Below are 25,712 nucleotides of genomic sequence, written 5' to 3'. Positions count from 1 at the left end.
GGTGATTTGAGTTAATGAAGCTATTAAGAGAGTTACCTTACATTTTCCCCAAAGTCATTAGCCATAGAATTATTTTCCAAGATTCTTCTTTTGGTGATTAAAAAGCAAATAGGAGGAGATTAGAAATCAGGGTAAAATCAGTCTTCTTTCATAATTTAGACACTACTGCAGTCTCTATCTGAAATTAATACACTATAATTGTTTTTATCTTTGAGATAAATTATGAAACTATAAAGGTATGTAATTCAATAAGAGTGTTTGGTAACATAAATACAATGGAATTATATTTGCTAGAGATAGAACAGAAATGATACATTATTTTGTCTCAATAAAATGAGAATTAATTTATTCTATTCACCCAGTTTTAGTTATCTTCATCACTTAAGAATCTTTCTTTTAATTCTAAAACAGTAAGCCCATCTTTGCTTCTCATTTAACAAAAGACCTCCATTTAAGAAAGCAAAACTACTATTAAAATTAATTTCACATGCTCCAGTAATATTCCCTCAAAAGTATATTAATGGGTCTTGGTTAAGTCATCTGGTATATGGGTTCATCTGATATAAGAAGCCCAAGGTTCACACTGCAATCCTCTAAAAAGAACATGTGTTAAAAGATTGGTTTAACTCAGCATGCTTTTATATTTTATGATATCCTGATAGCTTGGAGGATATTAATCATATCATAGCCCCATCAATATTACTTGCACTGTTATTTCAACTTGGCAGATTATCTCATCCAACAGCAATGATTGAGCATCTACATGAAAAATGGGGAGGTTTCAAACACTCTGGTCTTCATTCTATTCCTCAAACATGCAGTGCCACTTAACTACAAAAACGAGTTACCACTGTTGAAGAGCGGACACACCAACCTACCAAATTCACAATATATAGAATATAGCAACCTGACCACCTAAGCATGGGATAGGACCCTCATAGCAAAGCAACACTGTTTAAGATGGCTATAGATAGCTCCCCTTATGCTAAATGAAACTTTAAGTTGGCAACTATACTTTGGTCTGACTTCAGTAGCAGATCTGAATGACTAAATGCACATATTTTTATTTTGAAAGATAATAGAACACCAGGAAAGTCACTCAAATAACAATTTAGTTTTTTAGGATTTCAATGCTATTTTGACATTTTAATGTCTAACAAACACACCATATACTCATACAGCGATAACACTGGAAGGCTTTTGATATCAAGTAGGCCAGAGATCTCTATTTTACAGATCAGGAAAATGAACCCAAAAGATTTGTAGTACTTTGTCCAAAGATTTCACCACTAATTAGCAGTTGTTGTTATTAGGTGCCATCAAGTCGATCCAGACACATAGTGACCCTTCGTATAACAGAATAAAACACAGACAGGTCCTGCGTCATTCTCACAATTGTTGCTATGTTTGAGCCCGTTGTTGCAGCCACTGTGTCAGTCCATTTCATTGAGGGTCTTCCTCTTTTTTGCTGACCCTCTACTTTACCAAACATGATGTCCTTCTCCAGGGACTGGTCCCTCCTGATAACATGTCCAAAATACATGAGATGAAGTCTCATCATACTCCCTTCTATGGAGCATTCTGACTATACTTCTTCCAAGAAAGATTTGTTCTTTCTTTTGCTAGTACATGGTATATTCAATTTTCTTCACCAATGCCATAATTCAATTGAATCTTCTTTGGTTTTCCTTATTCACTGTCCAGTTTTTGCATGCATATGAGGTGATTGAAAATACCCTGGCTTGGTTCAGGTGATATTAGTCCTCAAAGTGACATCTTTGCTTTTTAACACTTTAAAGAGGTCTTTTGCAGCAGATTTGCCCAGCGCAATACATCTTTTGACTTCTTTGCTTCTACTTCCACGGGTGTTGATTGTGGATGCAAGTAAAGTAAAATCCTTGAAAACTTCAATCTTTTCTCCATTTGTCATGATATTGCTTATTGGTCCAATTGTGGGGATTTTTGTTTTCTTTATGTTGAGGTGCAATCCATACTGAAGACTGCAGTCTTTGGTCTTCATTAGTGAGTGCTTCAAGCCCTCTTTGTTTTTAGTAAGCAAGGTTATGTCATCTGTATATCACAGGTTTTTAATGAGTCTCTCTCCAATCCTGATGCCACTTTCTTCTTCATATAGTCCAGCTTCTCAGATTATTTGCTCCAAGAATAAGTATAGTGAAAGGATACAACCATAATGCATATGCTTTCTTATTTTAAACCATGCAGGATCCTCTTGTTCTGTTCCAATGACTTCCTCTTGGTCTATGCCCAGGTACCACATGAGCACAATTAAGTGTTCTGGTATTTCCCTTCCTCGAAATGTTATCCATAATTTGTTATGATCCACACAGTCAAATAACTTTGTATGGCCAATAAAACACAAGTAAACATCTTTCTGGTATTCTCTGTTTTCAGTCAAGATCAATTTGACATCACCAATGATATCCCGCCTTCCATATCCTCTTATGCATCTGGCTTGAACTTCTGGCAGTTCCCTGTCAATGTACTACTGCAACCATTTTTGAATTATCTTTAGCAAAATTTTACTTCCTTATGATATTAATGATATTGTTAAATAACTTCATCATCTTGGTACATCACCTTTCTTTGGAAAGGGAACAAATATGAATCTCTCCTAATCTGTTGGCCAGGTAGCTCTCTTCCAAATTTCTTGGCATAGATGACTGAGCACTTCCAGTGTTACATCCTTTACTTGAAACTTCTCAGTTGGTATTCAGTTAATTCCTGGAGCCTTGTTTTTTGCCAATGCCTTGAGTGGAGCTTGGACTTCTTCCTTCAGTACTTTTGGTTCTTGATCATATGCTACCTTCTGAAATGGTTGAACATTGACCAAATCTTTTTGGTACAGTAATTCTGTGTATTCCTTCCATTTCCTTTGATGCTTCCTGCATCTTTCAATATTTTGCCCACAGAATCCTTCAATATTGCAACTTGAGGCTTGAACTTTTTTTTGCAGTTCTTTCAGCTTGAGAAATGTTAAGCGTGTTCCTCCCTTTTGGTTTTCTAACTCCAGTTCTTTGCACATTTCATTATAATACTTTACCAATAATGAGAGTTGTATAAGTTTTGATGAAAATCCTCAAATATTTAAGGATAAGATCCTGACAACTTATTTTTCTAGGATGCTGCATCCCAGATAAGTCTTATCGGAGTATACACACATATTTTATTCTTGGTGGAAAAAAAACAACAAAAGTTGCATGTTTTAAATGGGCAAATCTGAAATAGCTTCAGGAATCAGCTAGAAAGGGGATTCTAACCTCTGCTCATGGATGGAGAAGCTCATAAGCTATTCACAGTGGTGTTGCTATTGCTTGCTTCAAACCTCTGGCCAATTTTATCCCACCCCCCCGCCCCCACCACTTCCCCTTAGTCTATTTGATTACATGCTCTTTTTTTTGAGGGCAATAGTTTTCCTTTAGTCAGTAGATTCTAATTAGCAGTAAAACCAAAAAACCAAACCAGTTGCCATCAAGTTGATTCCGACTCATAGCTAACCTATAGGACAGAGTAGAACTGCCCCATAGAGTTTCCAAGGAGCCCGCAGCAGATTTGAACTGCCGACCCTTCGGTTAGCAGCTGTAGTACTTAGCCACTACTCCACCAGGGTTTCCAAATTAGTAGTAGAAACTATATTCCCTTAGACTCTACTGACTGTTCCTCTAAGTTGTGTTGCTTATCTGGAAACACAGCTAAACATTTATTGAAAGTAAATGTTGAGGTAAATTGAAAATCATTGATTGTAAGAAAATGTTCTAATACAGTGGTTTCATTTCTGTGGTACCAAATGATGCATGTTGATATAATCATTTTCTCTGATAGATCTTAATGTAGTTGAGTTAATGTAGTTTACAGTACAACAGGGCAACTATATTCTGATCAGATTACAGGTAACATTGAGAAGAATGGGAATTCCAGAACACTTAATCATGACCAACCTGTACACAGATTCAAGAGGCAGTTGTTTGAACAGAACAAGAGGATACTGCATGGTTTAAAGTCAAGAAAGTTGTGTGTCAGTGTTGTATTCTTTCACAGCGTTTGTTAAATTGATGTGTTGAGCAAACAATCCAAGAAGCTGGACTATTTGAAGAAAATGAGGCATCAGGATTGGAGGAAGACCTACTAACAATCTACGTTATGCAAATGATAGCTTTGCTTGCTGAAAGTGAAGCACTTATTGATGAAGCTCAAAGACTGCAACTTCGGTATGGGTTATACCTCAACAGAAAGAAAACAAAAATCCTCACAACTGGACCAATAAGCAACACCATGGTAAATGGAGGAAAAATTGAAGTTGTCAAGAATTTCATTTTACCTGGATCCACAGTCAACGCCCATGGAAGCAGGAGTCAAGAAACTGCACATTGCACTGGACAAATCTGCTGCAAAAGATCTCTTTATAGTGTTAAAAAGCAAAGATGTCACTTTAGGGATAAAGTGGGCCTGACCCAAGCCATGATGTTTTCAACCACCTCATATGCATGTGAAAGCTAGACAATGAATAAGGAAGACCAAAGAAGAGTGGACACATTTGAGTTATAGTGTTGCAAAGAATATGGAGTACACCACGGACTGCTAGAAGAACGAAAAAATCTGTCTTGGAAGAAGTACAGCTAGAATGCTCTTTAGAAGCAAGGATGACAAGACTTCATCTCGTATTTTGGACATGTTATCAAGAGGGATCAGTACCTGGAGAAGGACACCATGCTTAGTAAAGTGGAGGGTCGGCAAAAAGAGGAAGACCGTTAATGAGATGGATTGTCACAGTGGGCTGCAACAATGGCTGAAAAATAACAATTGTGAGGATTGCCCAGGACCAGGAAGTGTTTCATTCTGTTGTACATAGTGTTGCTACGAGTCAGAACCAACTCAACAGCACTTAACAACATGTTCTGATTGGCAAAGAGCACCAAGCTGGTCATGATATGCAGCCAATCCAACAGCTGTGCATAAATAATAAGCCTCTTTCCTGCTTCACCAAGTTATGTGTACCTACAATTTCTCACTAGCAAAGGCTAGCTATATTTCACCTATAAATAAATGTTGGCTATTTCACAATTTGGTTTGATACTTTTTCTCCTAAAAAGAATTTCTGTATTAAATTTTAGACATATCTTGGCATATATATATTTGTTGTTGTTGTTAGGTGCCGTTGAGTCAGTTCCAATTCATAGTGACCCTAGGTACAGCAAAATGAAACACTGCCTGGTCTTGTGTCATCCTGACAATCGTTGCAGCCACTGTGTCAGTCCATCTCATTGAGGGTCTTCCTCTTTTTTGCTGACCCTCCACTTTACCAACCACGATGTCCTTCTCCAGGGACTGGTCCCTCCTAATAATGTGTCCAAAGTACGTGAGACGAAGTCTTGCCGTCCTCACTTCTACGGAGAATTCTAGCTGTAATTCTTCCAAGACAGGTTTGTTTGTTCTTCTGGCAATCCATAGTGTATTCAATATTCTTCAAAAACACCATAATTCAAAGGCTTCCATTCTTCTTTGGTCTTGCTCATTCATTGTCCAGCTTTTGCATGCATATGAGGTGACTGAGAATACCATGTTTGGATCAGGCACACCTTAGTCCTCAAAGGGACACCTTTGCTTTTTAATACTTTAAAGAGGTTTTTGCAGCAGATTTGCCCAGTGCAAAATGTCATTTGACTTCCCGACTGCTGCTTCCATGGGTTTTGATTGTGGATCCAAGAAAGATGAAATCTTTGACCATTCCAATCTTCTCTCACTTTATCGTGATGTTGCTTATTGGTCCAGTTATGGGGATTTTTGTTTTCTTTATGTTGAGGTGCAATCCATTGCTGAAGATGTAGTCTTTCATCTTCATCTGTAAGTGCTTCAAGCCCTCTTTGCTTTCAGCAAGCAAGCTTGTGTCATCTGCATAATGCAGGTTGTCAAAGAGTCTTCCTCCAAACCTGATGCCGTGTTCTTCATATAGTCTGGCTTCTCAGATTATTTACTCATACACAGATTGAATATCCTGTAGTGAAAGGATACAACCATGATACACACATTTCCTGATTTTAAACCACACAGTATCCCCTTGTTTTGTTCAAATTCTGCCTCTTGGTCTATGTACAGGTTCTTCATAAGCACAATTAAGTGTTCTGGAATTTTCATTCTTCACAACCTTATCCATAATTTGTTATGATCCACTCCACACATTTATTGCATAGTCAATAAAACGTAGGTAAACATCAAGATCCTTCTGACGCTAACAATGATATCTCTTGTTCCATGTGCTTCTCTCAATCCAGCTTGACTTTCTGGCAGTTCCCTACTGATATACTGCTGCAACCATTTTTAAATTTGTATATGTATACACATACACATACACACACACACACACACACACACACACAAACACATATATAAACCAAAATATCCAAACTCGTTGCCATTGAGTAGATTCCAACTCATAGTGACTCTAAAGGACAAAATAGAACTGCCCCATAGAGTTTCCAAGGAGCCACTGGTAGATTCAAACTGCTGATCATTTGGTGGGCAACCCAGTTCTTAACCACTATGCCACCAGGGCTTTATATACATATTTATAATTTTTAAAACTTAAAAAAAAAATAACAATCTTATAAAAATTATGTATATATGTAATTTAACAAGAGAGATGGCTAAACTCTTTTGCCTACCCTTACAGATAACTAAATGTGCCAATACAAGTGTGTAGAAACAAAAATCTAGTCCAGATTTTGGAAATGCAATATAATAACCTTTCAAAAATTGACTCCCAAAATACACATTTGCTATTTTGGAAACAGATCTACATTTTCAGAGTGATGACAGCTCCCTGAGCAAATTCCATTCCAGGAGGTTTCAGTTAGCATGAGGGGCCATCTGAGTTGGCCTAAGTGAAATGACACAGGAGAGCCAAAAACAAGAGCCCTCCTTGGAACTGAAAAAAGAATGATTCACTAAAAGGAATTCCTCCATGTACTGAAACTGTGCAGAAAACAGAGCAAGGTCATTTCACTGGGGAGCAGTTTTGCTTAAAGACAAAGAGGATGCTAAGCCAAATTAATTACCCAGATTTTTCAGTATTCATAAGTCAAGCACATACTTCAGAGTTTTATATCACATGTGTAAAGCAACTTTTTTCAAACTTTCAAGTTCTGAAAAGCAAAGAGAGTAAGGGGCACAGAACTCACCTGAGAAAAATAGCTGTAGAAAAACAAAGATAGTGGAGGGTAGAAAATGTGTTTAAAAGCAGTTTCACTTAACTTTTCTAGTCACAGGAAGGGAAGTAATGGAATAACTGAAAGCAGAGGTGGTGTAATTGTGTGTGAGTGTGTGTGTGTGTGTAAGTAGGTAGGTAGGCAGAAACGGGGTGCTGAAAAGAAGTTCACCTCTTCAGTGTCTCTCAGATGCATGTGTGCTTGCACGTATACGTGTGTTTTATGTATTATCATGTTCAATGACTAAAAATACACTGAAGAAGCCAAGTATCAGCCAAAGTTTTCACTGATTTTAAATGGATCTCCAATTGTGTAACTGGTACATTGTATAATAATTTAAAATAATACAGATTAAGGTACCCAATATGCTCACCGGCCAGGCAAGTTTTAAAGCAACCTTGGGAAAATTATTTGATCTTCTTACTTATCCATTTCTATATCTCCAAATTGTGCTCCACAGGCTTTTCAATGGAGGATTTATCAGCAGTAGTTTGCCAGGCCTTACTTCGCAGGAGCTTCTGGGCGGACTCCAATCTCCAGTCAAGTATGCTAGCTGTTTGCACCACCTATGAAGTATAGTTCTGCTATGACACATATGTGGTCGCCATGAATCAGAATCAACTTGACAGCAATTAGTTTTACATTTTTAAAAAGGAGATAATAGCAGTCCTAATTCCAGGCACACAATAATCACTCAGTCAACTTCTCTTTCTATTGGCGTGCATTAGTGTATGGAACAACTCAGATATGGCCAATATTGAGAAGCAGCAGCAACCCTGGGACTGTAGCTGTTTATAAGACTGAAGTGTCTGCGAAAAAATCTGTTAGTCAGTGAGGATGCAAGAAGGTACTGTGTAGTTCACTCAATACTGTACCTGAGAGATAGATGTTAACTGACCCCCATTTGCTTAGGAGAAGAAAGGACATGCATCTTGCCAGTTTAGTCATTGGTCTCGGACTCATGGAGCTCAGTGTGGTTAAGCCTGACTTCCTATCTCATAACTTCACGATGACAATAAACCCCCAACTCAATCGTTTTTCCTTCTTTCTTCTCCAGCTAGATTGAGAAATTATTATTATTATTATTTAAGTAAGCTGTTCTTAAAATAAAAGAGAGAACTTTTCTTTTGGCTTTCTGTTCTTTTTTTATCTTTTAAGCTGCTGAAAAAGAAGTTTTGTTGTTCAGTTGTTTCTTTCTCTTCATGTTTCATTAGGAGTATTGAATGATAGTAAGGGAGGATTTGCACCACCTTCAGGCCTACAAAGGCTAGGTCTATACAACCAACAAATCATGAACTATTACGTGCTTTTACCTATGCTTTTGAAAGACGGTTGTCAGATAGCAACTCTTTCTAAATTCTTCCTGTAGTAAGAATTGATAAGTTACCAGAGACACTGGATGTACTTAAAGATCTGTCTCCAAGGACCTAAGCAACTGGAAGAAAAGTAAAAGGACCTCTTGTCTATCCATAAAGACAACTGATGTGATTTCTAACTTTTAACCTAGGTGTTCAAACGACATTGCACGTTTACAAACTAAAATAAAAAAATATGGATAAGGCAATAAGCACCATGAGTATGCTTGAATTCTGAATGAAAATGTGTATGCTATCCTTTGGTCATTCACTTAAAGTGTGGTTCTCGGCCCTAGCTAAACATTAGAATCACCAAGGACGTTTTTGAAAATACTAATGCCTGGACCTCACCTTTCCAAAGATTCAAACTAAATTGGTCTTGGGTAAGTCACAGAACCTAGTATTTTTGAAAGTTCCCCAGGTAATCCTAATAAGCTGCCAAATTTGAAAAACAATGGCCAAAGGAATCATCACGGAGTTGGTGTTCATTTTAGATATTCAGCAAATATAGCTGAAAAGTGGAAGCTCACACTTGTACCTCCCAGCCTCAGGCAGCTTGTATATGAAGAATTGTAATCTAATAACAAGAACAGAGGCTTGCTAGTGAAGTCATGGCTGTCTGTTTTGTTTTCGCTCCTGTGTTGTAACTTGGATAGTTTTATGTTGAGAACAGAAGAGCAATGAATATAATAATGAACCCTATTCATTGGCAAACAGGACTAACACCTGCTACGCAGACTAAGCCTGTTCTTTATTAAAATTACTGTATTTATCATAATAGTTAGTATATATTGATTATGACATGATTCTCACTCTGGATTATATAAAGCTTGATGCAACAAAATTCTAAAATTTCTTCAGCTAGCATTTCATTGTACATGTTCTAGCTTACTGGTTTTCTGGCTTGGATTGGCTAAGCCACAAAAAAATAGCCATTCTTATGACTAAAAAAAAAATATGACTATCCAGTTTTAATTGATTATTAGATTCAAATCTTCAATGGATAATATTTTGATTGGTTTTACTGGAGATTTGAGCTAGCCTATTTTTTTTTATGGATGTAGATATGAAATACAACATTGCCCTAGCTCTTTAATTAAAATGACCAATATCATAAGCAAGTCAGTTTTACTCTTGCCTTCCTTTAGATTGCTCATCTTTATTTCTTAAGCATCCTATATTCTCTGGTAGCAGTGGGCAGAGTTTAAATCTCCAACTAAGTTAGACCTCTCATGAACTTGGTACCAACATATTTTTAGAAGCCAGTTATCTTGTGAGGTCACAAAGTTTATGGTAGATTTATTGCAAAAATAGCCACAGTTCTCCTCCCACCAAGAGGAGTCACAGAACAGCCCTTGAATCTGGGCTGTCCTGTGAGTTGCTCCAGTGAATACAATATGGCAAGAGTGAGAGTGTGCAAGTTCTAAGCCTAAGTCTCAAGAAACCTAATATGCTGCTTCTCTCTCCCTCTCTAGAAACTCTGCTCCTGACATGAGAACAAGCCTGGACTAGCTGCTGGAGGGTGGAAGACCACATGGAGAGAACCCATTTACCCCATCCTAGATTAACCTGTAACCAGCAAATTTGCATCTAACTGCACAAGCGTAGTAGATAAAAGCTATGGCTGCTAATCAAAATGTCAGTAGTTCGAATCCACCAGGTGCTCCTTGGAAACCCTATGGGGCAGTTCTACTCTGTCCTATAGGGTCACTATCAGTCAGAACCGACTCGATACCAATGGGTTTGGTTTTGGCACACACATGAAAGAGCCCAACCAATCAATTAATTGAGGATAGCTAGGACTAGAAGAACCACCCAGCAGACCTGCACTTTTCATGAGATAAATAAATGTTTCTTGCTTAAACCACTGGGGTTTTTTGTTATTTGTTACACAGTATTAATGTAACAATAGACAACTGATACAAAGACCACCCGATTTGTAAATATCCAAGCTGGAAAACAAAGTCTTTTCGAAATGCCTATGGAAGTACAATTTCCACACATTTACTGAAACACCAGAAGAAGTGAAAGCAGTGTGTATAATCTGGTCATTTCCGATCATATACTCCCGCGATTCTAAACAAGATTAGATTTCACGTGAATTGTAAGGTCCCACTAGCATTAGCAGTAGTAGCTAAGGCCAGTCATGCAAAAAGGACAGTTGACTTGGAATGTGTAGTCCTCCGCACAACACAGGCAGGCTGAAAAAGCAGTGTTGTTTTTATCACACTGCACCTTTATATGTGTGCTCTTGCAAGCAAGCGCAGTTTACTTTTCCTCTAGCTAATTGGTAAAACCCTTCAAAGCACCTTCAAAGAAACAGTGATTTGCTTTAATGCCTGATAGCATTTGTTGGTACTATGACACTCTGACCTTGACATTCTGAACTGTTTCATAGCCTACCAAGTACAACTGTCAGCCAAAATGGTTTGGAGATGGGGCAAGGTGACTGATTAGGTAAAGGAGCCTGAAATAGATACTGTTGAATTCATTTTGCCATTTGTTCAGATCTTGTGACTTCTAAACTTAATCATTGAGCTGTGGCATGAACTTCATTAAAACCTAATAATGTGATAGTTACAGAAGGAAAAAGAAATGGTTACTTCAGGTTTATGGATGAGACAGGGCTTTCTCAAATGGCTTTCTCCTTTAGTACTGTTTGTTCAATTTTTCACTTTAGAGCCTGTATGAAGGATCTACCTTGCAATGTGATGAATGCTGGAAGACGTATTTTTTAAAGGAAACTTATCAGTAGTCCATTCAGAGAGAATTCTAACTGCAATCAGGCTCACTGCATTTTCATCTAACAACTGCAAAAGCTCTTCGGTGTGACTTTGGCAGGTTTAGAGCACCACTATGTGGTCTGTTGGTGAGTATATGAATGTGTGTATATATTTTTCCAAAAATAATAATATATGTACACACAATAGAAAATGAGTACGATGTTTCTCTTACAAAAAACGAGATCATTTGTTTATAAGAGTATGAAATGCAAATAACCTTATAAAAAAGTAAATGAAATCTTTGCATTTAATTGTGCAAAAACAAAAATAATTTGGTAGCTAATTTTAACAAATGGAAAAACACCCAGACCATTTTTTTTCCCAAAGAATTCTATCTTAATGCATTTTGTTATTGTGTTTCATCTGCATGTGGTACATTACATTTAATGGAAATCACACAGTCCAATTATCTCTCCTAGGGGAAGAGGAGAGAGGAGAAAGGAGGTAGGGGGGCCTATTGTGAGAAGAGAGATGCCTTTGGCAATTTTTCCAGAAGAAAAGACAGGCCCTGTTCTTCAGCAATTTATATAAATCCCTCACGTACTTGGTGACTCTCCAGATATGAACCTTCAGAAAGGACATAGACTGGCTTCACTAAAAGTGAAAACAAGAACCTACTTGCTCCTGGAGTAGTTTCTGGAAGGAATGTAGTTACACTGTTAATAAAATTGCTAAGAAGCCCTGGTGACGCAGTGGTTAAGAGCTACAGTGAGCTATGGCTACTAACCAAAAGGTCGGCCATTGGAAATATGGCTCCTTTTCCAGCAACTGCATAAACAGGGGGACATAGTTGAGACTATTGTCTTTTAGCACCTGCTGAGAAGATCAAATGTAAAAATCATTTCTGCTGAAAGATGCTTCTAGTTGCTTAGAAGTTTTCATCTTAAAATGAACGGCAAATGATGTTGCAGTGACTTCAACTGGGATTAGGAGATGGTTCTGGACTCCTCATGTAAAAATCAAAGCCTAGGCTATGCTAGAAACACAGCATGGCTATTTAAATTTAAATTAATTGAAATAAGATAAAATTAAAATGGTTCCATGGTTGCATTTGCTGTATTTTTAAGTGCTCAATAGCCACCCATGAATGGTACCTACCATACTGAACTGCACAGAGAGAGAACATTTCTACCATGGCAGAGGGCTCTGTTAGACAGTACTGGTCTAGTGCAATACCTGCAACTTCTGCCTGCATTTCATATATACTAAGCCAAGATACTGGGTGACAGCCTGAGACCCAGCCTGTGGCTCTCTCACACCCTAAGGTTTAAAATTCCGGGTTGAGACTCATTGATCCAGTCTGGAATAGGTGCTTCCCAGGAGGAGGGTCACAGTACACTAGCATGCTGGCTCCCTTGTTAAGAATAAGGATGAAGGAGGGGAAGGCAATTATCAAAAACAAGCGCTGGGCCTTTTTCTTTTCTTCTAATCTTCATAGCTCAGTGTCTCATCCCTTTAGATGCTCAATACGTGTTTGTTTAATTGTGATGAATTGACATTACTTTTACAACTGAATTAAGTAGAAAACGTAAGGAACACTAACATATCCGTATCAGTATTTTGCTAGTATTTTAGCTGAGCCTCTTACTGCCAAGACGCAGGGCATGAAAGTTATTCTCTGTTTTCTGGAACTCAACTGTTAGCCTCATCAATATCCCAAAATGAAAATAAGAAACTACTGTGGACGTGCTAATAAATAATGCACTGCTGTTGTTTACTCTAAGAGCCTCACACACATTATAACATAGTGGATAATGACAAACTACGTAAATCAGTCCTGGGTCTACCATTTTTAGCTGTGTGGTTTCAGCAAAGTACTTAACCTCTACCTCAGTTACTGCATCTATAAAATGGATTTAAAATATTACCTATTAAATGGAAAACATATGTAAGGCTCTTGGAATAGTGCCTGGGATATAGTAAGGCAGTAGTTTTCAACTGCGGGTAATTTTTATACCTCTAGGGGGCATATGGCAATATCTGGAGACATTTTTGGTTGCCAAACCTGGAGCAGGGGATGCTACCAGCGTTTAGTGGGTAGAAGTCAGGGATGCTGCTAAACATCCTACCATACACAGGACAGACCCTTGCAAGAAAGAATCATCCAGCCCAAAACGTGGGTAGTGCTGAGGTTGAGAAATACTGTACTATCTATCTCATTGCCATCAAGTCGATTCCAACTTGTAACGATCCTATTGCACAGAGTAGAATTGTTCTAAGGGCTTCCAAGGCTGTAATCTTGACGGAAGCAGCCTGTCATATCTTTCTCCCTTGGACTGGCTCATGGGTTCAACTTCCGACCCTTCAGTTAGCAGCCCAGAGCTTAACCATTGAGCCACTGGGGCTCCTAATCTTGTATTAAGGGAGCATTAATTGTCAGTTACTATTATTATTGAAAATAACAATAGTAACAAACTCTTATACAGCACTTATAATGTATCAGGTATTTTCATAATCACTTTATGTTAACCAAATTGCATCATTACAAAAAAAAAATACCAATGAACTAGATAATAGTTTTATCTCTATCTTAGAAGCATGAGAGTTATAATGACAGTGATTCAGTCTCTATTTTTCCTGGGCAGTAATCAAACCCATCAGCTAGATTACAGTAAATCTCTGTGGAAAATTGTCTTCACTGGGTTGTTGTTATTTGTTGTCGTAGAGTTGACTCTTGTTCATGGCAGCCTTATGTACAACAGAACAAAATGTTGTCTGGTCCTAGGCCGTCTTCATGATCATTGGTATGTTTGAGTCCATTTCACTATTAGGTGTGTTTTCGTTATAAGAAACTTGTATACATTTTGAACGTTCTTCCCTTCTCTCTCCCTCCCTACTCTCACTCCCCAAATCACATTTAAGAATGCTAATATTTTCTTATTTGTTTTTAATCAAATATTCAGATCCAGTAGTTTTCCTTCCTCCACATTTTCTCAGCTCCTCCCCTCATTATTGAAGGTTACTTTGCAAGGATTAGAGCAAATAATTAATGTGAAAAGATAAGAGATTTGAGTATTTATTCTAAAGCTTAAGTTGGCTTTTCTGCATTTTGATGTATAAGCCTCTTTCTGAATTTTCTCCAGTTACATTGAGCAATTGTGTGAAAGTACCTTCCAAGGAAAGGATCTCCAAGATGGTGACAGAATGTTGAACATCTGTCCTTTGGGGACATTAGGGATGAAAAACCTTCTTTCTTGGATTAATGCAGTTGTTTGAAAATGGATTGGTTACTGAGCCTTTAGGAAATTTTTTGTAAAGATCTCATTTTACTTAGAAACAATACTCTGTAGGATTTATATTTTTAGGTTTTTTTTTTTTTTTTTAACCAAAGCTGACAAAAGTGGATTAAATCTAATCAAATGGCTGTTCTTCGGACCTAGTATGGTGAAAAATTGAGGTATTCAGCCAAATCTTTAATCTCCCATACAAAAATGCCTCCTACTTCTCAGGCAATACAGATAACCTTAAGAAAATGAACAGCTGCCCATTTATCACCAGGCTTCCAAAAGCCATAATTTTTCTATATCTAAAAAACCAGAAAAAAAAAAAAAAAAAAAAACCAGTACCATCTATATCTACCGACCTTTATTCACTCTCAAGGACCAAACATGTCCATGATGAAATGTAACTCCTTGCAGAAGCCATCTGAACATGGCTCATCAAGATGGTAGGGAAATCAAATTTTAATTCATTCAAACTAACTGGATCAACAGGTGTGGGTTGCCTAGATTTAGGAAAAGGGACTGGTCCAGGCTTTCCTGAGACAACACTGCACTATAATATCATAGCATCTCCTCTGAAACTAACAATATACTACAAGTGGGAAATCAGAAATCACAAAATACAAAAATCAAGGCTCCTTAACTCCAGGGGAAATAAAAAACAGGGCTTCACCACAACCCATTGGGATAACTGAGGCCTTCAGTAAGAAGATTTCCTGCCACCCACCAGGGACCCAACACCCTCAAGTTTCTCAGGCTGCAAGGCTGCACCTTCCTTCACCTTAGAGCTTCTTCCCGCAGACCTGCTGTTTTGGGTGGTAGTTGCCATTGACTTGATTCTGACTCATGGTGCCCCTTTGTGTGCAGAGTAGAACTGCTCCATAGGATTTTCAAGCTGTGGCCTTTGAGAAGCAGATTCCCAGGCCCGTATATCAAAGCACCTCTAGGTGGGTTTGAACTGCCAACCTCTCCGCTACTAGTCAAATGCTTAACAGTTTGGACCACCCAGGGACTCTTCCTTCAAATCTAAACTCTATCAAATATGCTATGAAACTCTCTTGTCAGGGGGTTTCTGTAAGAAAGTGAAAGATCCGACAAGTGATCTTTAAAAAAATGGCCTGATAACAATGGTCCGATAAAATATTACTGTTTCCTTTATCAATGACCAATGGTATGTCCCTCCAGGAGGCAACTTCCTGGATTAGCCTTTGTGTTGAGTTTGGTGGATTGTTGTTTTTGTTAGCTGCCATCGAGTTCTCCACTGAACCATGGGTAGTTGAAGATAATTAGGATGTTAGTCATGTCCAAGAGTAAGCAGAACTGTAGGAGAAATAAAAATGTCTTTACTTTGAACCAACTACTCTTGAAAAAGGCTTGGTTTTACAGAATATTTTCTCACCAGGTTTTCCATAAACAGTCCAGGTAATGCATATGGAACAATTTTGAAATATTTAAAACCAGTGATGAATCCGTTAGGTAGATACCAGGATGTGTCTAAGCATAGAATTAATGTTGCGTAAATACTACATTTTCGAATATGCCTCTAAAAGTTGAATTCCTGCTCTGAACTGTGGAATGAAGTATGCCTTTTGGATGAAATACTTAAAGGTGCTATCTCTGAGCAATAAAGGAATAATTTTTTGGTCTTATTTTGAGTTGAGATTAGGATTGGTCTGTTTAATCACCAACCTGTGGGAAGAGTATTTGGTTAGGGCAACATCAATGAATTCAAGGATGGGAAGACCAAGTCCAGCTCACACTGCATCAAAAAAGGGTAAAGCAGGAACATTCCCCAGAGACCCTCATTCGTATTCCCACTTTTAATCTAGCTCAAGGTCACAGGGATCGAAGTTCAGGGGAAGAGCTCAGGTCGCTACTCTGAGAACAGTGTCCTTTTTACTGCATTACATCATCATTTTTCATTTTGCCCACCTGTGATTTAAAATAAAATCCTCAAAATAGCCAAGTAAATAAATGCAGACCTGGCAGCCCAGGGTCCAAAACAAAACGAGACAAACCGAGTGCCAATCAGGCAGCAGACCGGAAAGTGATCTGGGAATGACTTCAGCTCCTTTTCCTTGTTTGTCTCTAACATTTGTCTTTGTATGACTATTAGGTATATTTGCTGCTATAAAATCTTGCCTTCCTCACCTCTCAAGCTGAGGGTGACTAAAGGGAGAAGATAGAGTAGGAAATTTGGATGTAGGAAGGCAGATTTGAGAGTCCGAAGAGATTTTAGGCCTAATGGGCTTTGGAAAGTATTTGCAAAACTGAACTAGACACTGGCCTGGTTGTCATGGAAACCAGCAGTGCTGAGAGAAATAAATGAGAGCTCCAGTGAGGAAGGTGTCCCTGAAGTTCTGGGGGAATCATATAAACTCCTAACCCACCTTTGGCCTTGAAATCAACCTATTCTGCTGCATAAGAAATGTACAACATGGAGCTGAAAACATTTCTGGAGTTAAAAGTGCTCTGTAGCTTCCTTTGTTGTGCCAGTTAAAAAAAAAAAAAAATCCATATATTGTGTTCTGGGCTCCTCCTATCTCTTATCTACTACAGAACAGGAGCACAGGAGAGAAAGACAGGGGCATCGGCAGGGAACGCATTTGGCAACGTCCTATCGATTTCCACTTCCTGCTTCATCAAATTACAGCAAAAAAAAAAAAAATGTTTTTCACAAATGGTGCTTGTGGGGTGTCAATTGTAAAAATCTGCTGAAAAATTCCTTTCACAAAAGACCAGATTTTGCCAAGGAAGTAATTTTTGGAGTGTGACTGCTGTTTGCTACATTTTCCCTTTAAAGTGTTGAGAATTCAGGTTATGCAATATTGTTGTTGTTCTTTGCCTTAATTTAAAATGATTTCTGTGTGTGCGTGTGCACATGTACATGTATGCATGCATGTATATATATATATAAAATATATATATATAGGTGTGTCTATACATATTTATATATATGGCTACTTTTTAAAATTAACTCCCATGTTTTCATTTTTGTGCTTATTATTGTTTTGCAGTTGGTATAAATTATTTCCTCTGCATTGAACATTTTTACATAATAATGCTTTGTACAGGTGCTCAGTGTTTTGTTTTTTATTGATAAGGGAGTAGTTAATATGTGTTATTACTGAATCAGATGCAAGTATAACTGTTTTTAATATTGTACCATAATACGTTTGAAACAGTTGCATTGCTTTATAAAATTATACAGACCTCAGTAAAGCATGTTTAAGGGTTTGCATCATGAAGAAAGCTCTGCAGAAAGGAAGAGGGATGAGTATGGCTGTAGGTATTAGCATTTTTGGGTTAGTCAGCGAGATCAGAGAGGGCCTGATGGTCAAATGGGATCTGAAACTTGAGTATCCAGACAGCTTTGCTCTCCGCCTTCCTCCTTCTCTCTTCCAGCCAAATGAGTTCCCTCTATCTGTAGATTCAGCCTGCCCATACTTCAGGTAAGTTGAGGCTTTGAACAGGAAGGGTACGGTACCACAACTTCAAAGGTACCTGGTTTTGATCAATTTCCACTTTTATTTCTGGGCCTACACATGCCTATTACTTTCCCATTGCTTGAATTGTGACAACTTTTGGTTATACCCCTTACCTAGGCTCACAACCTTCTGCCTCTCACTTTCCCAAAACTAGTTTCTTCTTCTCTATTGCCTGATTCTCTCACCTCTGTATCTACTCTAAGTTGTTGAGCTGGTAAACAATCTGAACTCAGTCTCTGGTCTGCCTGAATCTTCCATCTCACTTTCCTGATGTAGTTGATACCTTTGGGGATTCCTTCAGTGTGCCCTCCTGTGTTACAGACATGGAAAGGCTAAAAGCTGCATTTTCCAGTCTTCCATGCAAGCAAGGTACTGGATATGAATGAGATTCTAACTTGAATGGGACTTGAAAGACAGAAGTGGGTCCTTCTGGGCTTTTCTTGCTGCCAAGCAAGCCTATGTACGTGTCAAGTCTTTTACAACCCTGTCCCAGTGTCCATTCTTCAGATTCCTGGATGTGAAGAGGCAATTACCAGGGAGGCAATAGCCAGACTCTAGTCACCGGCTTTCTGAAGGGTAGTTCACCAACGGCAGTAGCAGCAGTAGTGGATGCTGCCCCAACCCTGAATTGCAATCTTGCCAATGTGTTCTGGAATTAGTTGTTCTAGTGGAGGCTACAGAGGCAGCACTAGTGTTCTGGGAGTCATTACTGCAGGCTCAGCCTAAAACCCCTTCCCCCATGCCTCCCAATGGTTTGGGGAAAATTCAATCCCCTGTATTAAATAAATTCAAAATACCTAGAGTGGTTTCTGTTTCTAAACTGAACTGACTGATACAGGCTTACTGGGAAGTCAGGGAGGCCAACAGATGGCAATGCCAAAGAACGAAGCAGATGAGACATTGACTTCACACAGGTCAGTCAAACAGAAGAAAAAAAGATTTCACTGAACTAGTCAGGCAGGGACCACAGTCACGAACACAGAAGATGAGCTCTGATCTTAGACAAGAAACCCTTTACTCTTAGCCTTGTTTCAGAAGTGAGTTCAAACCACTCTGACCCCATAAGTATAATTAACTGGCCCAATGAAGGAATTATTTCTGGGCCTCTCTGATTAGAGAAAGTCAGGTAGATCTGTGGGGTTTATTTATTCTGCCTGTGAAAACATGTCCCTGAAATATATTCCTGAGATGATGTCACTTAAAAAGTTACTATGCCAAAGAGAAAGGAGCCCTAGTGGTGCAGTGGTTAATGTGCTCGACTGCTAACCAAAAGTTTAGCCATCAAACCCACCAGCTGCTCCACTGGAGAAAGATATGGCAGTCAGTTTCCATAAAGATTTACAGCCTTGGAAACCCTATGGGGCCACTATGAGCCTAAATCAACTTGATGACAGACTGTGGGTTGGTTTGTTTGTTTTTATGCTGAAGAAAGGAGATGAGCTGAGAAGGAAAATAGTCACATTCCTTTGTCACTAACACTGGAGTGTTCTTATAAAAGTAGTAGCCATTATTAGCTGAAGTTATTACTTTCAAGTCAAAAGTGTTTCCTGGCCCCCTCAGCATGTGTCTGAGCTTCTTAATGATTCCACTCTCTGCTTCAAGTGCCAGAAAGTAAAGAGCATGTATTATGATGAGCATGTATTATGTGCCAGGTGCTTTACGTACATTACTTTGTTTATCATATAAGGTAGATACTATTGCTATCACTCTTTTAAAAACTACAGCTTATATATAGAATCTAAGCGATCTGCCCCAAATTACTTGGCTACTAAGAGAGAAAGCCTGGATTTGATCCCAGACTATCACAAGCCAAAGTCTTTGCCTTAACCACCATGGACTCTACCTCACCATAGGCTCTCCCTTCCTATGTGGTCTGATGGTATAAAGCAACTCACAAGCTTTCATGGATGAATTCTTTTCAATTTCTTATCTTCTATTGTACTTTGTGAGCTAGGTATAAAACACCGTATTTTTATGCAAATAATTTATGCCTTCTATGTTTGTTTTTTTTTTGTGCCCTCCCCTGTGAAGTATTTTCATAAGTGCTGCTATCTCTTTTTTTTTTTTTTACATATTGCTGTAAGCTGTAAAAAAAAAAATTTTTTTGCATAGCACACTTACAAAAATGCCTTGCAGGGGGAGGGCACAGTTGGCAAACAAACATAGAAGGCATGTATTATTTATGCAAAAATATAGTAAATTTCCAAACAAGCTCTGGCCTTTTCTGAAATGGGGGCAGTGGTGAGAGGATTTTTGAAGTTCGTTACCAAATCTACTTGTTTTAGCCTGGGTTCTCTAGAACAAAACCAGTGAAATGTATATGTAGAGATTTACTTCAAGGAAATGGCTTATGCAATTGTGGGGGCTGGCAAGTCCCAAATCTGTGGGTCAGGCAAGAGTATGCAGATCTCTGCAGGCTCAACGAGTTTCAGGGTCTGATAAATCCACAATCTGCCAGACAGGTAGAGGATGAGGACTCCTGCTGGCTTTCAGGGTTGTAGGGGCTGACAAATCCCAAATCTGCAGGTCAGGCAGCAAGCTGGAGACTTCTGCAGGCTATGTCCCAAAAACTGAATGTCAGGAGACAAGAAGAATGCAGAGAAGAGTGTAGGGTCGAGAGAGAAAACGAGATTTGCCAGAACATCCATTTATATACTGGAGGCAGGCCCCACTACCCAGGAAATTCAACATTCAACTGATTGCCTACTTACATCAGAGCACAAGATGGAAAGTAATTACATTATGGAATAAAAATAGCACATGACAAACCACTGAGCATCATAGCCTAGCCTAGTTAACACATAATATTAATCATCACACTGCTCTACCAGTGTGAGGTATCTTCACTCTTCTTTTGTATCAGATTTGGCAGTGGAGCAAGGACATCTCGGTCATCTCCTGGAGTCAACTTCCTTCCATTTGCCATGCCATAGAGGCTCCTTTGCTATTTGGAGTTCAAGATTATTCACTGATGCCCATTTTCTGGTTCTGCATTACCATTGGAGGGGGAATTGCTATCTTGCCAGGGAAAAAGCTGCCCAAATGAGATTTAAGAAAGAGAGTGGAACACAAAATGGCTCTTAATTGTGTGTGGGAGAGCACATTTGAAGGTAATAGGGAAAATCAGGGAATAATGAGAAAAAGTTTTAGATATAATGAAAAGTCTTTATTGCTGCTATTTATGTGTACCTCTTATATGCGTGTTAAGCTTGTTATGCTGTATTCTGTTATTTTCCTGCTGAGGCCACCCATTCCTCACCCACATTAGCAAGGGCTTCCCTCAGTGAGCAAGCCATTTCTAGTTTCCATTATCTAGAAAGAGGCAGCTTCTCAGTCAGAAAATAAAACTGGGTATATATCCCAGAGAAATAAAAGCCATCACAGGAATAGACATATGCACTCCCATGTTCATTGCATCATTATTTACAATAGCAAAAAGATGGAAACAACCTAACTGCCCATCAACAGATGACTGGGTTAACAAACTCTGGTACGTACACACAATGGAATAGTACACAATGATAAGAACAACGATGAATCCATGAAACATTTCACAACATGGATAAATTTGGAGGACATTATGCTGAGTGAAATAAGTCAATAACAAAAGGACAAATATTGTATGAGACCATTATTATAAAGTAACAACAAAAGGTTTGCAAATAGAAGAATAAAAAAGCATTCTTTGATGGTTACCAGGAATGGGTAGGGATGGGAGGGGGAGACAAAATCACCAAATAGATAACATATGTTAATATTGGTGAAGGGAAAGGCAATACACAATATGGGAGAAGTCACCACAACGTGACCAAGACACTGAAGGAATACAAGAATAAACAGCAACTACAGTAACTACTATAGCATAGACAATCCTGCAACAAAAGTATTAACAAACAATAATTTATGAATAAATACATGTAGATAGATATGCCAAGAAGTATGAGAGGGTGTAAGGGAGCACACCCACTCTCAGATACAGGTTTAGTAGTGAATATTTCTACATATGTGACTGTAGGTGCTCTTCATATATTAATATAGACAATGGAGCATACAAGCGGCACAGTCAGGGAAACCTCTGAGACATAGCACAATACCTCATGAGGTGAAGTTCCTAGGCTTGAAAGCAAAGGACCATAGACTCAGGGAACATCTATGCCGATTGGTACAACATAGTTCATAAACAGTGTTCTACATCCTACTTTGGTGAGTAGCATCTGGGGTCTTAAAAGCTTGTGAGCAGTCATCTAAGATACAACTATTAATCTCTTCCCTTCTGGAGCAAAGTAGAGTGAAGAAAACCAAAGACTCAAAGGAGCAGTTAGTCTAAAGAGCTAATGGGCCACAGGAACCACAGCTGACACAACCCTGAGACCAGAACTAGATAGTGCCCATTTACCATTACTGATCACTGTGACTGGGATCACAACATACAGTTCCAGACAGAGTGGGAGAAAAATGTAGAACAAAAAAAACAATTTCACCAGAAAGACCAGACTTACTGTTCTGATAGAGATTGGAGGAACTCCAAGACTATGGTCCTAAGATACCCTTCTGACCTGGAACTGAAGCCAGTCCCAAAGATCACTTTCCAGCCAAACAATAGATAAGCCCATAAAATAAATAATAACACCTGGGAAGAGTGTATTCTTTAAAACAATCAATTACATGAGATCAAAAGGGTGACATTTGCCCAAAAGCAAAGATGAGAAGGCAGGAAGGGATAGAAAATCAGGATGAAAGGAAATAGGCAACCCAAGGTGGAAATGTGGAGAGTGCTGACACATTGTGTGCAATGAAACTGAGGCCATGAAACACCTTGTGTACAAACTATCTAATGGGAATCTAGTTTTCTCTGTAAACTTTCACCTAATGCACAATTGAAAGAAAGAAAGAAAATGCAAGAGACTACTAGAAGCTGGAAGAGACAAGGAAAGATTCTCTTAGAGTGAACAGAGAGACCTTGGCTCTACTGATGTCCTGAATTCAGATTTCTAGCCTCCATAACGGTAAAACCATAAATTTTTGTTCTTGTAAGTAAAAAAAAAAAAAAAAGAGAGAGAGACAACTGGGAAGAAGAGTTTTAGTCAGTAAGAATAAAGTCCTGTCATGCTGTAGTCCCATTCCCGTGGGGCTAGACAGAGGCTCATAGATGGTTCACGATAGGATAACACTCTCCTCATAGAGACATAGCAGGAGTTGGAGTAGGTTGAATCTGGTCAGCCCAGAGAAGTAAACCATCTGTCAGAAACCCAAATATCTGGATTCGTGTTCCTTTCTATGATTATTTCTTTTTTGCCATCTCATTTGTAGTGGTATTTTATAAAAAAAAAAAGTAAGAGCTAACATTTACTGAGCACTTATTGTGTGCCAGAGACTGTGCTAAATTTTGCTGGATTATCTAATTCAAATCTCACATAGTCCCAGGAAAGGGGTCTTATATGCATCCTATTTCATAGATGAAGAAAGTGAGACTCAGATAGGTTAAGTGGCCTGCCTAAGGCCAGAGAGCTAAAAATTAGCAGAGCAGCAATTTGAAGCTAAGACTCTCTGATACCAGAAACTGTGCTCTTAACCATTTGCCTTTTTGCACCAGGAGAAGCTGCTCCTTCTCTACTGACCTTGGGTCAACTGTATCATGGATTAATAATAAGAAATCAGGTATCGACACATTGTCAGAATGTTACAGAGGTAGAAGTATCTGTATGAAATGCCAGTATGGAAGTGGCAGGGATAACTAACTTTAGATCCTCAGGAGTCAGGTGAAACTCAGGAGACCTTTCTCATTGCCCTCTCTAGGCAACTATTAAGTGTCTAGACTTTATAATAACAAGACATTACTTCCCTATTTGAGGCATAGGCGGCCATGTTTTATTGCTTGGGGATAGAGAAGAAATTTCGGCAGAACATGAGAATTTCATATGAAGTCAGCAGCACACCTGGATTTTGCAATCTTATTTGGTGCCCTTTATGTGCTGGTGTGAAATACATGGCTGAGGTCATATGCAAGTCTTCTTCCCAGTTGGTGATGAAGGAAAGTAACATAGACGTGTTAGAGAGCTTCAAAGCAATGGGGAATTTGAATAAACTACTTATAACGTTATTCACAATAACCAGTTAGATAAACTTGGCTGTTTGATTAGTTATATTTTCTAAAAGCTGTTCAGAAAAGCAAGCAAAGGATTGTCATGTTTAGGTGGCCTTTCACACTAACCAGCTAAGAGTTTTACAGGGAATCTAGGGTGATCATTAATTTATTTATTCATTCTACAAATATTAATCGTAATTCATATCATCCCTGAGCCATGTATACTGGAGTAGAGCAGTGAAGGTACCTGACCTCTCACTACCTACAGATCCTTAGAGCTCTCTTACTTAAGCATTCTGTTGACTTCCATCAGAACTGGGAAAAAACCTATACGTGGTGCCAAAGTATCAAATCAAAAAGACCAAGAATGAATTACAAATGTCATGCCAACTACTCATCCAAATGGAGCCCTAAAGGTTCACGGAAGTGGAGTTTACAGATTTTCAACCATTCACCTCTAATCTTAAAATGAACTGCAGTTTATTCCATTGTGGCTTTAAGGAGCAAAAACGTGAGAAAGTGGCAATGGAGTTGATCTTACAATTTAGATTTCAAAGCTTGAACACACCGACATCGATAAATAGTGAGAGAGCTTATGTGCATGCACGTAAATATACACAAACAAGCACATAAGCATGTGCACACACAAGAGAATGCACACATGCCTTATTGGTACTTGACCCCCATCCAAACTTTGTTCTCTTACCCCCGCTCTGCACCTGACATGATGAATTCATTCTCATAAATGTCCTTTGATTGACTTGCTTTTTTTCCATTATTTTTCTAGGTCCGTATCTAGAGGACTTCTTTTACGTTAACTTTGCATTCCTCTGCTAGCTTCCTTTCAATTAGCTTATTATTTGAAGAGTTCTTTGAAGACAAAAAGTCCTATGTTAAATGTGGAGCATTAACTCTACTTACTCTGCAAACAAATAATATGAAGGTCATGAAAAGCTAACATATTAAAACAGAAGCAAACAGGGAAGAGCCAATTTCCAAAAGAAGATAAAATTTAATAACAACAATACTGAAAATACCTGATGGTTTAAGATTGCCATTTAATTTGCAGTCTTGGAAATATTGACTCAGTTGTCATGAGAAAGGACCACAAAGCTAAGTTTGACGATATAGCTACAGTCTTGTACAAAAAAGCAAGAGAATATGAATGCTTGCCCCCAAACTCTCAGAAAGGGGTGGGGAGGAGGACTCAACATTTTTTGTTGGTTTGCATATTTCCTAGATTGCCTTCCCTACAGACCACCTTAGAGTAAAGGGAATATGAGTGGCAAGATAGCAACTGGCTAGCAAGAAGAGGAACAGAAGCTGAGCTTAGTTTGAAAAACCTTGACTGCCTCCGTCTGCTCTTTTCTTTGCTTATTTTAACCAGTGGAGGTTTAGAAGTATTTTGGAGGCAATTTCCAGATCATCTAATCTACATCCCAGAAAGCAGCTTCCACATGGCATACACCTGTATGAGGATGTGATTTCAAGAATAGAAAGGGTAATGGGTAACAATTAATATGGCCTTTCTGGGACATCTACTAAATCCTGTTTTCTAAT

This window comes from Elephas maximus, chromosome 10 (genome assembly GCF_024166365.1).
Source record: "Elephas maximus indicus isolate mEleMax1 chromosome 10, mEleMax1 primary haplotype, whole genome shotgun sequence".
In the NCBI taxonomy this organism is placed as follows: Eukaryota; Metazoa; Chordata; class Mammalia; order Proboscidea; family Elephantidae; genus Elephas; species Elephas maximus.
Note: the sequence above shows the minus strand (reverse complement) of the source record.